Source organism: Cavia porcellus, unplaced genomic scaffold (genome assembly GCF_034190915.1).
Source record: "Cavia porcellus strain 051 isolate PalLab524CR breed Dunkin Hartley unplaced genomic scaffold, mCavPor4.1 scaffold_2, whole genome shotgun sequence".
Classification (NCBI taxonomy): Eukaryota; Metazoa; Chordata; class Mammalia; order Rodentia; family Caviidae; genus Cavia; species Cavia porcellus.
This window is the reverse complement of record NW_026947485.1, coordinates 70,043,442-70,056,817: the sequence shown is the minus strand read 5'-3', so window position 1 is coordinate 70,056,817 and position 13,376 is coordinate 70,043,442. Positions and strand designations below refer to the sequence as shown.

The 13,376-nt window shown below is 36.9% G+C and overlaps 1 protein-coding gene across 6 annotated transcripts in view; it reads left to right on the top strand.

The window, feature by feature from the left end:
* LOC100731866 (zinc finger protein 14-like) overlaps nt 1-13,376 on the top strand; it is a 49,183-nt gene that overhangs the window by 15,766 nt on the left and 20,041 nt on the right. The window contains exon 1 of one of the 6 annotated variants that reach the window (XM_063243456.1): nt 352-3,463. The exons of the other annotated variants lie outside the window; for them this stretch is intronic. The gene's annotated coding sequence lies outside the window, so the exon portion shown is untranslated. Of the gene's footprint in view, nt 1-351; nt 3,464-13,376 lie in introns of those variants that run through there. 6 annotated transcript variants of the gene reach the window in all.

The window sequence follows — 13,376 nt, the reverse complement described above, 5'->3', positions numbered from 1 at the left end:
GACTATTTTCTAATAAATCCTTGTATTTTACTGGGTGATATTGGTATAAAGGGCCTATAATTGTCTTTTCTGGTAAACATGTTGTCTGATTTTAAGTGAAGATTTATTTTAGGTGAAAATAGATTAGCTTGATGAAATTAGCTGCAAATATTCCTTGCTTTATAAAAAAAAACCCAGGCATGTAATGTAAAGGCAGCTGAGCATATCATTTTTCAGTTACCAGTTACATTACTATATTTTGTAGGTATAGCAAACATTCATCATGGGAAGTTGGTATATATATATATATATATATATATATATATATATATATCACATCTTGATCAATATCTTAAGGTTTCAATGAAACAGTTGTCTCATTAGAAGATGAATTTACAAAGGTAAATTTTTTTTGATTCATTTCAGTTGCTTACCATCTTGTTGGATTTTTTGGCATTGTTTTTCATATTCCATGTTTGAAAATGTGTGTGTGTGTGTGTGTGTATATATGTTTTTTTTTTTTTTTTCTTTTTGGTACCAGGGATTGAACTCAGGAACTCACACTTGCCAATCAGGCACTTGTGTCACTGAATTAAACCCCTGGCTCCCAAAATTTATGTTTCTAAAATTCATGTGTACTACTTAAATTCCAATAGTGACAATTTAACTATTGTCTTTTATTTCTCTTATAATATCCTTGCTTGGCTAGGTGCAGTGTTGTGCACGTGTGATACCAACATTCCAGCTGCTATATGTAACAAAATCAAAATTTGATGTTCAGCATTGGTCACTTTGTGACTCTGTCATTCAAATTAAAATGTCTGTGATGTTATAAATAGTTCTTGTTTTCTTTGTGACTTTTGCTGTTACCCCTGTCTTGTTCATCTTTTCCAGTATATTGATTCCTGCTGTATTAATTAATAGTTGTATTTTACTCCTAAAGTGTATGGCAAATATATATTTCAAAACCTGCATATTTAACTGAAAGGTATTTAATTTGAATTTTAATTTATACATTATAAATTATTACCTAATCCTAAATATTTCTAAGGACATTTCATTACATACTTTGAAAATAAGAGATCACTTAAGAAATTTTGTATGAAAAATATGAGTTAGGTATTCTGAGTTGGTGTTCCCCAAAACTGAAGAATGAATTCTAAGGGACAATGAAGGTTAAGAGTAGGAAATATTGATTGAGAGAGATAGCTTCTCAGAAACAGGCTGGGTCCAACATGAATTGCTATGGACCTGTCTTTACAGTGGAAGCTTTATAGAGCAAAATCATGAGGAAGGTGCAATGTGGAATAAATTATTATCAACCAATAAGATTACAACTATGTCTGCTTAGGTAATATTGATCTAATGGGGAAGCAAGTCATGTAGAAGGTGTATATAGAACAAGGAAGCAGTGAGTCAGGAGATCCTGGTCACCCACCTGGGTGACTGACTGAAGTCTGTCTATACTTTATTGGAGCAGGTGATACCAGTTAGAGCATATTGCTTATCTCTTGGGAAGGAATATAGACCTGGTTATTCTGTCTTTATCTTGAGGCCAGGCTTTCAACAGATATGCCTCCAACCACAATCATAATGTATTATTAGTTTCTGTACTTATTCCCTCCAGGACCTAACCCTGTCTGACAGCCTATAATATTTCAATATAAATTAGCTGTCTACAATAGTTCCCCCATCTAAGAGGTATCCCTATCTGCCATGAGGAGGGACAGGGCAATGACTGTTCTGGCCATTGTTATCTAAAGGGAGTCATGGTTGTGATCAGCAGTCAGAAATACTCTACAGTGGGTCTAACTAAAGGTCTTCCATAGATGCCATGCATTCTCATCTTGGATGGGCATATAGCTATCAGTCTGTAGGAGACAAGACCAAAGAAACAATTATATGTGGGCCAAATAATAAGATCAACGACTATTATGACTATAACCACAAGTGTTTCCACCAGGAACTCAGTATTAGCCTCCCACAAACAGGGTAAGAAGAAGGTCCAGGGAACTTCAACATTCCACATTGCATTAACCTATCATTTAATATGTTAAACAGTCATTGAGATATTAGTGAAAGTATCAGGAGTATATATATAACATTCAACTTTTACAATTAATTGCAGAAGTACCCTCCTTGCACTGATGTTAGAATGACTAATGCCATCTGATTCTGGAGGACAGTCTGCCTCATTAACTTTACTTTCTCATTTAGGAGAGAGAGGTCAGTCAAAGTGTCATTGAAGGTCCATTGAGTATAATTAGTCAAAGCCTTAAAGTGTTCCATGATATCCTGTAATCGTAGGGAACAAATAAAGATAGAAGCCAAAGTGAAAGACACTTCTGGACCATTGATGTCATAGATGGGGTAAATTTGAAGGTTTGTTGACATTCCTGCCTTGTAAACATGCAAGTCCCAGGGTACATCTCCCTATCTATCCAGGAGGTACCCAGGGCCACATTTTGGTTCCTCAGGACCAGCAAGTGCCACTGAAGGGAGGTTAAATTAGTCTGTTGCAAACCAGTGTTTGACCTGTAAAGTTATATGAATACAGTAGTCGGGGGGTATCCATGTAGTATGTATGTAGTAGAGTTAGGCCAATGAGAATTGGAGTGATTTCTTTGTTCTGAACATAAGGGTGTCTTTCTACTAAGTTGTCCCTTAGTTGGAGTTAACCACATATAATCATCCCATATCTGAAAGTAGGCATCTTTATATCTGATTATTGGCTCCCATGATAGGACCCTTATACTTACTTAATATGGGTTCTGCTAGAGTCTGTAGAGAGGCTTCAGTGTGGTTCTTAGAAAAAATTTGATTACATTGAGGATCATAGAAAATATAGTTTATAGGACTTCCAGTTACCTTGTAACAATGTGCAAAACTAAACCACTGAATTTTTTCATGCCTCATTAATGTAGTCTTGTAGCACATTCTAGTATTACAAATTGAAACTAAATCTAAACCAGTATCTTTGCATACTTAAAAGAGAAACACTTCCAAAAAATATGGTATATAACATCCCAGTTCAAATATTTGCACAGTATATGCATAGTATGAGAGGCTTAATCATCTGTGTCTGACTGCAGTGGCACCAAATGCATGCACTTTCTTGTACTCAAGTGTTAGAAAAATTCAATTAGTTGCTAAAGTTTTGCTTATGCTAAGAACTTTATTATTAAATAAGTGAGGAAAGAGGCAGAGTAATGGAGTAATGCACACAAAAAAATTGCTCCTTAACATAGAATTTTCATGAAATAGTTTCCTTTACTTAGGCTCATATGCTCCAAATCCCTGTGCTTGCTGCTAGGTGCCACGGCCAGCGCGGGGAAGGAGTCAGGCGAGAGACTGAAGACGCAGGGAGACCAATTGCTCAGGAGGCAAAAGGAGATTTATTAAAGGACTCCAGAGTTTTTATAGTGTTTCAAAACAAAGAGCAGTACAAGTCACTTCAGGACACTTTCTTGTGCATGCAGCAAAGGTAAACATGTTCTTGGGCCCATGAGAAACTTCTTTGTTGTGCAGCCCAGGAGATAAACATGTTCCTGGGCCCATGAGAAACTTCTTTGCTTATGTTATGAAGCTATTCCCAGGTTAATATCAGCGTGATGCTTTGTCTAGAAGGCTGAGGTTACTGCAGGATAAGGAACTGGTTGAGGTCCAGCTTCAGTGTGTGGTTTTCCACACCTGTTCACTGCCGGACCCCTGGTTCCTGCTCCCAACAGCTTGCCACTAAAAATCATAGTGCCCATATATTCAGGTAAAAAGGTAAAAGGATTTATTCACATCTATCTGCTAAGAGACAGAGAGGGTTATTTGTCTGAAACCACCAGCTCTCCATTTACAGGGGCAAGGGTCTTCTTCAGTTAAGTACAGAGGGAAGGAAGAGCAGACATAATGGAAATCACACTTGCTCTGCCACATTTAGCCATCTTTAGCTCATCATTTCCTTTCTCGTAACTTCCTAATGTCAGCATCTGCATATTTTGTTTATTTATCTGGGCTGAGGAGAGACAGAGGAAGATGTTAAGGCCCTTGCCCTAAGGAAGACACTTGTCTGAAATATATTTAATACATTCAGATATACTCTTTATACATTTTAAGAAACAAAGAATATATTAAATCACTTAGGGAAAGCTGTCAAATGGACTTTATTAGATCTAATAAGCAAACTTCATTACCTCCACTTCCCTTGTAATAAGACATAGGGGAGGTCTGTTAACCTCAACTTCTGCAAAGTAGAATAACCACCAGAACTAGAAGCTGTAGTCCTGTTAAACCACTCTTGTTTAAGAAAGTAGTCCTAATAACATTTTGAAACAAAGCAATTCTGAAAAATGATACACAGCTCCTCAAACACACAACCAGTGTCTATCCTCTTAAAAATCTCTTAATCCAAGTTTTTAGGTCATGAAATGGTTCAAGAACCTCAAAAGAAACCTTACAATAAATTGAAGCCCAAGAGGGTTACATATTTCTAATAGTACTCAAACTGTATTGTCCAACCTACAATAAAGGTGGTTATAAGAAAAATAAAATGAAAGCAAAAAGAATGCCAAAGCAAACAAAAACAAATGAGTACTAAAAAAAAAAAACCTAGAAATTGTATCTTCCTCTCAGTCTCTTCTTGCACTAATCAGGGACCTCAAAATGACCTGCAATATATTCTGATGCTTGTAAGTGGTAAAGGTGCTTACCTCACCACAAATGCTCCAGAGACCAATCAGTGCTCCCAAACGACCTGATTATGTCCAAAACGGCCCCAAATAGTGGGGCCCAAAGTGAGCTTGCCCAAAGTGAGCTAGTGAAAAACTGAAGAGAAGCTCTCCATTGTGGAGAGAGAAGATTCCTGGAATGCACCTTCTAAGGGAAAACACATGGAACTGATCAACTTTCCAGACCACCTTTATTCTTTTTTTTTCTTTTTATCGGTACCGGGGATCGAACTCGTTGCTTGCAGGGCAGGTGCTTATGCCGCTAAGCTAAATCTCCAGCCCCACCACCTTTTTTCTTTTACCGCCAAGAATTTATAGAGAGCTGATTTTATGAACAAGAAAGGAGGATGATTTTCAGGTTAAAAACTGTACCCAACAGCTTTTCCAGGCCCTTAAAATGCTGAATATTGGCCAGGCAGGAGCAGTCAGTCTCTCTTCTGAAGTGACTTTCAGGATGCCTGTCTCTCACATCACTTAGTGTGTGCCAAACTAGTACTGGACATTCAGGCTCATATGCTTACATTCATCTCATTGCTGACCAAATTGAAAGAAGCCATGTATTAGGGGAAAGGGGATAAAAAAAAACGATATATTCAGAGCTCAGAGGAGATGGAGAGCCTATTTACCTCAGATCACACTGTCTATTAAGAGGTGGGCAAGGGTCTTTTGCAGGAAGACACATGGGAAGAGGAGCACAGAGAGATGATGCAAATCTTCTCACTTCATCACTTTTAGGCATCTTTACCTCATTGTCCCCTTTCCTGGAGAAAGGAAACTGGGCTTCAGGCTTCCTGGTGTCAGCTTCTGCATACTTTGCTCATTCATCTGTCTGAACTGAGGAAAGGTGGGGAAGCTGTTTACATTCTTGGCCTTAGGAAGTCACTTATCTCTAAATGAAAAACCTCATAGATTTTTAAAAATTGTTTTTTACCGTACTGGTAACAATACCATTTCCTCTGTTCTACAACCTAAATTTTCACCCGTGTGTCTTCACTTTGTTTTGGATCTCAACAGGTAAAACAGTGATGCCTGTTCAGATGTACTCATCTCTTTCTCAGTGCATCCTTTTTGGTTTCTTGGCTTTCTTATGGCAGCTCCAGTCAGTTTTCTTCCTGCTGTACTTGCTGAAATACCTTACACTGCAGGAGAATATTCTCATCATGGTACTGTCTGTAGTAAATACAGATTACACATGTCCATGTACTTTTTAACCTACTTTCTCCATCTTTAAAGTCATGGACAGTATATTTATTAATGCCTAGCAACCAGGGGTGCCTCTAATTATTATCACCTGTTGTCTTAGACTAATAAGATACTCTTTTTTAAAAAATTTTATTTAAGGAGAAAAAGAAAAAACAAAACAAAAAGGGTACAAGTTATACAGAATTTTTTAAAAAACAGTAGGAAATCACTAGTTAATAGATTACATATTGTCATCTTAGAAATAGTTGTTCAAGTTACAAAATTAAAGTATATAAAGTGAACATTCAAACAATGAGACTGCAAACAGTTCTGTTCAATGATCCAATAAAAACTCAGTAATACCGTTATCTGTCTTATATGCTTAAATATACATGCAGTTATATCCTTTAGAGCACTTTCTTTTCCTCTCTTTTTTACAATGACAATTACACATTTTGGGTTTTATTACTCCCACAGTTCTTACTACTTTTTTTGAAGAGAGTAAAACCAAATGTGACATAACAGAACAGAGTCAGTCAAATCAAAAGGATAGACATAATAGATAATGTAGAAACAAAATACAAGGTAATCAACAGTGGTTACCATACTGCCTCTTGCTATCTTAAAAAGAATTGCCTATATCATCAGTTATAATAAAATTGAGCAAAACAGTAAAGAACAAAACCAAAAGAAAGTCTTTCCCATAAAGGACCAACTTGGAAGTTTTGTGTCCAGGGATGTAAAATACAGTGGTCTCTGTGATTCTCTTTTCTCCTGTCCTTCTGTCTCTCTCCTTCCTGCTTCCCCTATCAGCTGTTCCATGTTCATTTTCTTCCTTGTATGTTTTACTCTTCTTTTTTCCTTCTCCCATCCTTTCATCCTTTATTCTTCCTCGCTCCCATATCCCTTCTGTCTTCATTCCCTCTTTTTCACTTTCCTCTCTTCTTCCTTTTGTTCATTGTTTCTTGTACTGTGAATAACTCCAAATTCTTTGAACATTTATAATCATCTAAGTATTTTATTTTCTGCTGACTTTACTAATATATAATTTACCTACCGTTTGATTCATTCATTTAAATATATAAATAATCATCACTGCAGTTAGTTTAGAATATTTTCTTTTATCTCCTACAAAAACTCTACCACCTGCACTAATTTGTCCATTTTTCCCAAGCCAGTGATCCAGTAATTTACTGAGCACTTTATAGATGTGTAGCATTTATCATGAGGTCATTTCTCTTGTGGCTGAATGGTATTCTTTTTTATGAGTACTTTACATTTTGGTTATTCATTATTAGTTCATATACATTAGAATTATGTCTTCCTTGTAGATTTTATGAATTAAACATTCATGTATGAAATTCTGTGGGCATGTATTTTAATATCTTCTGTTCATATGCCTATAAGAAAATACATGAGAAATATGAATTCTTGTAATTTTATACTGATTTTTTCACACAAAACTCAATGTTGAAATCTAACACCCTATGAGATATACTAAACTTCATCTGAGTATAAATGTGCAGTTGAGGCACTTGAAGTGCAATTACAAATGTATAAATTTTTTTGATGTCCCCTTTGTTGAATAATGGAATTGGAAGAGAGGGATAAAAGAGCCCACATATGCATCCTAGGTCTTTTTCCCTGGGATGATCTGTGTAAAATCAAGAAATTTTCCAGCCTAGAGAAAACTGTGAGCAAAAGTAAACCTCCTCATTTTTTCTGTGAGGCAATTTCTGTAAAACAGAAGTGGACTGAGATAATACCTGTATATTTCCTTATTATAGAAACTAGAAGTATATGTTTGACGTGACTGCCCATTTATATTTTGAATCTTTATCTTTATTAGTACATGTTTACAATACATAATGTTTACCTTCATTGTGGAAAGTTGGTACATGCATTGTATTTTTTAGCCCTTTTACTTTGCCTCACTCTGTGCTCCCTCCATCTCTTAGCCTCTTTTTCTTCTGCAAGAGATTAATCTCCCTTTTTCCTGTTATCTCAATGATGCTTAAGTTTTCTCCATAGCCTCAGAAGAGCTGTTACTATGTGTTTTTTCTGGCTGCTCTCTGTGGTACCATGACATTAATTTCGGCTCTGATCATTTTAATTTCCTTCAGCATACAAGCTTTGGATTTAACTTGTTCTTAAGTTTGAGGTTCAACATTAGATTATTTATTTGAGCTCACTCTGTTTTGCTGATGTGGTAATTCACAACTATAAATTTTCCTCATATGACTGCTTTAATTGTATCCCATAAATTCCACGTGCTTATATAGTTTTTGTGGTTTCTTTTGCCGTTTATTACCAATTTCATACTAGTCTGATCTGATAATGTGCAGGGGATAATTTCCGTTCCTTTACATTTATTTAAGATGTGATCCCTTTCTAAGAATTGTTTCATTCAATGATTTGTCAACCACAGCGCTGCATTCTAGAGCTGATATTGTATCTGCACATTGGTTGATACTGCATATCCTTTCAATAGAAGTTTTAATTTCCTGGATACCTCTGTGCATCTGATATCTATCTGGATCTCATTATTAAGGTTTTTGATCCTAACCCTAACCCTGACTCTTAAGTTGCTTAGGATATATTATAGAAATAATTACCTGGGCCAGTGGACATGAGTGAAGCTAAGAGACTGTTTTAAAATGTAAACAAAGTGTGAATTTCCAGGCACAGAGCAATTCTTTGGGGAGTTACACATTTTGAAAAGGAGAGCAACTTCTAAGATGCTTACGGTTTCTTACAGAAATGAGTACCTGGGTCATTGAATATTAGTGAACTCAAGAGGTGCTTTTAAAAATATAAACAAACATGGAAATTTTCAAGCACAGAGCAATATTCAACTAGAATTGAGGGAAACACCAATGCATAGGGGAAAAAAACCTGGATATTGTCCATTTGATCAGTTGGTCTTGACATGTTGTCATACAAAAAGTAGTTTTGTGACAGCATTCCAGCATGATGTGATAGACTCTGCAGCCTTACGTATGCTGTATGCTAGCAAGTACCCTACTGCTGAGCCACAACTCACAGCCCTATTTTTAATAAGCAGTAATTATTTTTAAATTTTAAATTCATGTAGAGTAGTTCAGAATTTTCTCTACTTCATGTGTAAACTGGGAAGGAACGCAAGGGTGCTTCTTGTTTAGTACTGAAAGATTTCTCTATATTGGTGAGAAATAGGCAAATAACAAGAACTTGGCAACACAAACTTAAGGCCAATGACTTTAAGATGCTACTCATGTTAAAAAGAAAACAAATGGTGTTAAAGAGTTCCTCTTAGTGCATCTTGCCCTGAAAACGTGCTTGCTTATAGCACCTATGAGCACAGAACAGCTGTAGAAGGACTGATAACTGACAAACTGTATAGTGCTGGAAAACAGGTGTCTCATATGCCCATGGATTTGGTGGTCTGTAGTTTCTTAAGTTGTTACAGGATTCAGTGTGGCTTCTTTTCTCATAAATTCTTGGGTTTTCTCTCAACATTTTACTGTTGACAGATAATAGTTTGTACACACAAAATCTGAAGGGTGAAGGGAATTCTTAAAGATTTATCTAAGTGCTTTAGATTAGTCACATATAATAGATTGTATTTGTGTTGATTTTATAATATGTGTTTTTAGGTTCTGACATAGCCCGATATGAGTGTATGGCGGAGGTTTAAATAAAATGAGACAAATCATATGATTTTAGGGCTCCAGAAAGGTCAAAACCCTTTAGCTGAGCTCAAGAATCTGAGGGCTAAAACAGAGAGTTCTCTGGACCACCCACTTTATTAGGTCCAACAACAAGGGGCCGAGAAACTGAGGAAAGTGCAGGCAATGAGCAGGATTTTGGGAGTCAAAGTAGTCTCCAAGTAATGAATCAAGTCAATTCAGGAGAAGTGTCTTATCATGAAGACATGGTAGGAGTGAGACTGTAGGAGTAATTCCTGCAATAATTCCTGTCTCTATCTGCTTAATTGTTGTTTGAGCCAAGTGTCCTCAGCTGTGGCCTATCTTGCCCTTTGAGGTATCTCTGGCCTCACAGGCCACTACAGGCCTCAGCCAGGAGTCATAGAGGTTCACTTACTATGAATCAGCTCCCATTGCCAGGCAAGGGGGCCGAGGCCTAGGACAGACTCACAGATAAACATAGAAAGCCACTAGTTAATTTTAAATCCTGCTCAGAGTTGCTTTGTAGTGGTCTCCAACGATGTATCACTTACACAACAGAAGAATAGAATTGTTGGCTTATAATTTAATGATGTTTGTCCAAATTCTCCTTGCTCCAAAGAAGTACCATGGTAAAGTGAATGGAATATTAAAGCTGCCCACCTCCTGGAAGGCAAGACAGGGAAAGTCTGAAAGGAAGGGCCGGGAGACAGATACAATCTGAAGCACCTCCCAGTGCCTTCACCATATTGTGCAGTGACAGTGACAAGGTGGTTGGAAGATTCCTGGCTCATATGGAAAACTTGTATATGGGTGCCACTTTGGGATGGGTGCCCTGTATGTAACCTTTAAGCAGAGTTGGTGTTATTTGTCCCTAAAATAAAGCATCGAATGCTTCATGTGTTTGGAAGTTGGTTGGATTCTGTGTGAACTGTCTGATCAGTGTGTACATCCATTCATGATTTTGGTAAATGAACATGCTCTTAAAAGGCATGAGATGGTTGGGAGTAGGTCCCTGGTGGTATGGCTTAGAAAGTTATATGCTTCTCTTTGGCTCCTCTCATCTTTCTGCTTCCTTTTGGACGAGTTGAATGGCTTTTCTTTGCCACTGTGTCTTCCTTGGTGCCTGTCAATAATGAACTGAAGCTTTGAGCCAAACTAATCTTTTCCTCTTTTAAGTTGTGGGTATTGGATATTTTGTCTTTGGGATGTGAAAGTGGCTAAGTGTTGCTAAATTTGGTAAATGTCTAGGACACTACATTTTACAACATGTCTTCTCAACTCTAGAACTCACTGTGATGACACTGAACTCTTGAATTCCAAAAAACTGCGCTATACCTGTAATCCCTGCACTCAGGAGGCTGAGACAGGAGGACTGCTGCAAGTTCAATGCCTGCCTGGGCTATAAAGTGAGTTCAAGGCTAGCCTGAACTTCATAGTGAAACTCTTGTCTCAAAAAGACAGAAAAAAAAGACATTGTAGGGTGTGAAGGAAGGCCATGATAATCTGAAGAAAAGTTTCACATTGCTGGATACAAGTTTCACTGATACAGTGCTTGCTGTGTATGCTTAAAATTCTAGGGTTTATCCATGACAATGCAAAATATATGTGAATAGATTCCATGTAGTTATGAATGCCAACAAAGAAAGAAAGAATGTTACAAATTTTGTAAAGAAAGATGAATGTAATCCTGCAAAGGACGACCATTAGCAGATACTGATTTTTTAACCCACACTGAGAATTTCTTTGATGTAGGACATTCACATGTTGTATATGTGATTTGGGTGCTACCAAAAAGAGATACTTGTGGTCTCTCAGATAATTGATACTGTCCATGTGTGGTTTGTGTTTGGTCAAGATGGCAAAGGCCCACCAAAACACACACACAACCAGTCAGAATTTAGGGATCGGAGCGGGACCGCTGGAAGTGGCTCCTAAAGGAGTTGGTTGAACTGGATTTTTATAGATGTTAGTGGGATGGGTTTTGATGGGGTGATACAAAGAGGGAGAACGAGTCTGGGAATTGAAAACAGCTGGGTAGCAGAGGCAGCGGTTTTGGCTTGCTGTTATAAAAAAAGCCATATCTGGGTGCATTGGGCTCCAGCAGACTGAGCGGGGCAGTAACAGGATGTAGGAGTCAGTTTGTGGTTATTCCGAGATCTCAGGTGTTGGACATGATTATTCCTACAATGTGGGCAGCTGGGGTGAGCTGGAGTCAGACCTATGAATTTGGAGACACTATTTTTTTAAAAAATGAAAGCAAAATAAGACAGGACTTTGTATTAAAGCAGTACTGCAGTACAAGGAGAGCCCCAAATACAGATCTGTAAGGGCATCAATACTTAGGCTTACAGAGGTTGTTTTGGAAGGATCGAAAAGGAGTAAATACAGTGTGGGAAATGAGGGAACGATGGAAAGTAGCAAGGCCAGCTGGTAAACATGGGAAGTTTTCTCTTCATGTCAGAATGATCATAGTGAAACTTTAAAAGCAGGACTGTATGCTAGCTTTGCTTGAATGTGGACATATAATCACCTGTCTAAAGAAAACACAAAAATTTAGAAAATATTAGACTAATACGGGGGCTGGGGATTTAGCTCAGCAGCATAAGCACCTGCCTTGTAAGCAGGCAGTCATGAGTTCAATCCCCGGTACCGACAAAAAGGAAAAAGACAAAAAAAAAAAAAAAAAAATTAGACTAATATGTCGTCACTAGTGATCAGTTCACTTCATTATTTTTGAACCCATATTAGAAATTCAAGTTTGTGTCTGTTGTGAGTTAAAAATTTATTTGAATAACATTATCAAATTGTCATGGGAAACGTACTCAGGTTTGCACACAGGATATTCACTCTGATCTACATTCAGCCCCCTTTTTTATGAGTGACATTGAGTTTTAAAAATTTTATTTTAAAGTGAAAGAATAAAACAAAAGTTCACAAACAAGATAATAGGAGAGTAACAATGTTTAATACATTGTATATTATTATCTTCTCAGTAGTTACTGTGAATTCAAACAATATTCACACAAACCTTTCTTTTCAATGAACTTAAAAACTCTACTAGTATAATTATCTTAACTATTTTGTTTATATATTTTTCCCTTCCCTTTTCTTCTCTTCTTTTCCCCATTCCAGTTTCTTTTCCTTTTGAACAGTATCTGTTATATATTTTGTATCTTATTTACTCTTTCAGCTTCTCACAAAGAAACAATACAATGTTTATACACCAGTCTGATTTATTTCAAATATGAGTATAGTCTCGAGTTGTATCCATTTACCTGTAAAAGTCTCAAGTTTATCCTTCTTTATGGCTCAGTAGTACTCCATTATATAAAATGACTACATCTTTTCTAATCTATTTCTCAAATGATGGGCATTTGGGTTGTTTCTAAGATTTAGCTATTGCAAACTGTGCTGCTGTAAACATGGGCGCCCATATATCACTGTGGTATGATGTATATAATTCTTCTGGGAAAACAGTTTAGGATAAATATATCAAATGGAACCTCTAACCCAAGTTTTTTGAAGAATCTCCATATTGGTTTCCACAGTGGATATGCCATTCTACGCTACTATCAGCAGTGGAGAAAGGTTTCTTTCTCCTCATGATCACTCTAACATTTGTTGTTGTTGATTTCTTGATGATAGCCATTCTTTCTTGAATGAGATAGAATCTCATTGTTTTAATTTACATTTCGCATATGCCAGTGACGTTGAACATTTTTTGATATATTTATTTGCCATTTGTATTTTTTCATCTGAGAAGTATGTATTCATCTCAGATGCCCATTTGGAATTGGATTTTTGAATAGGGGGGAGGCTGGTTTCAGTT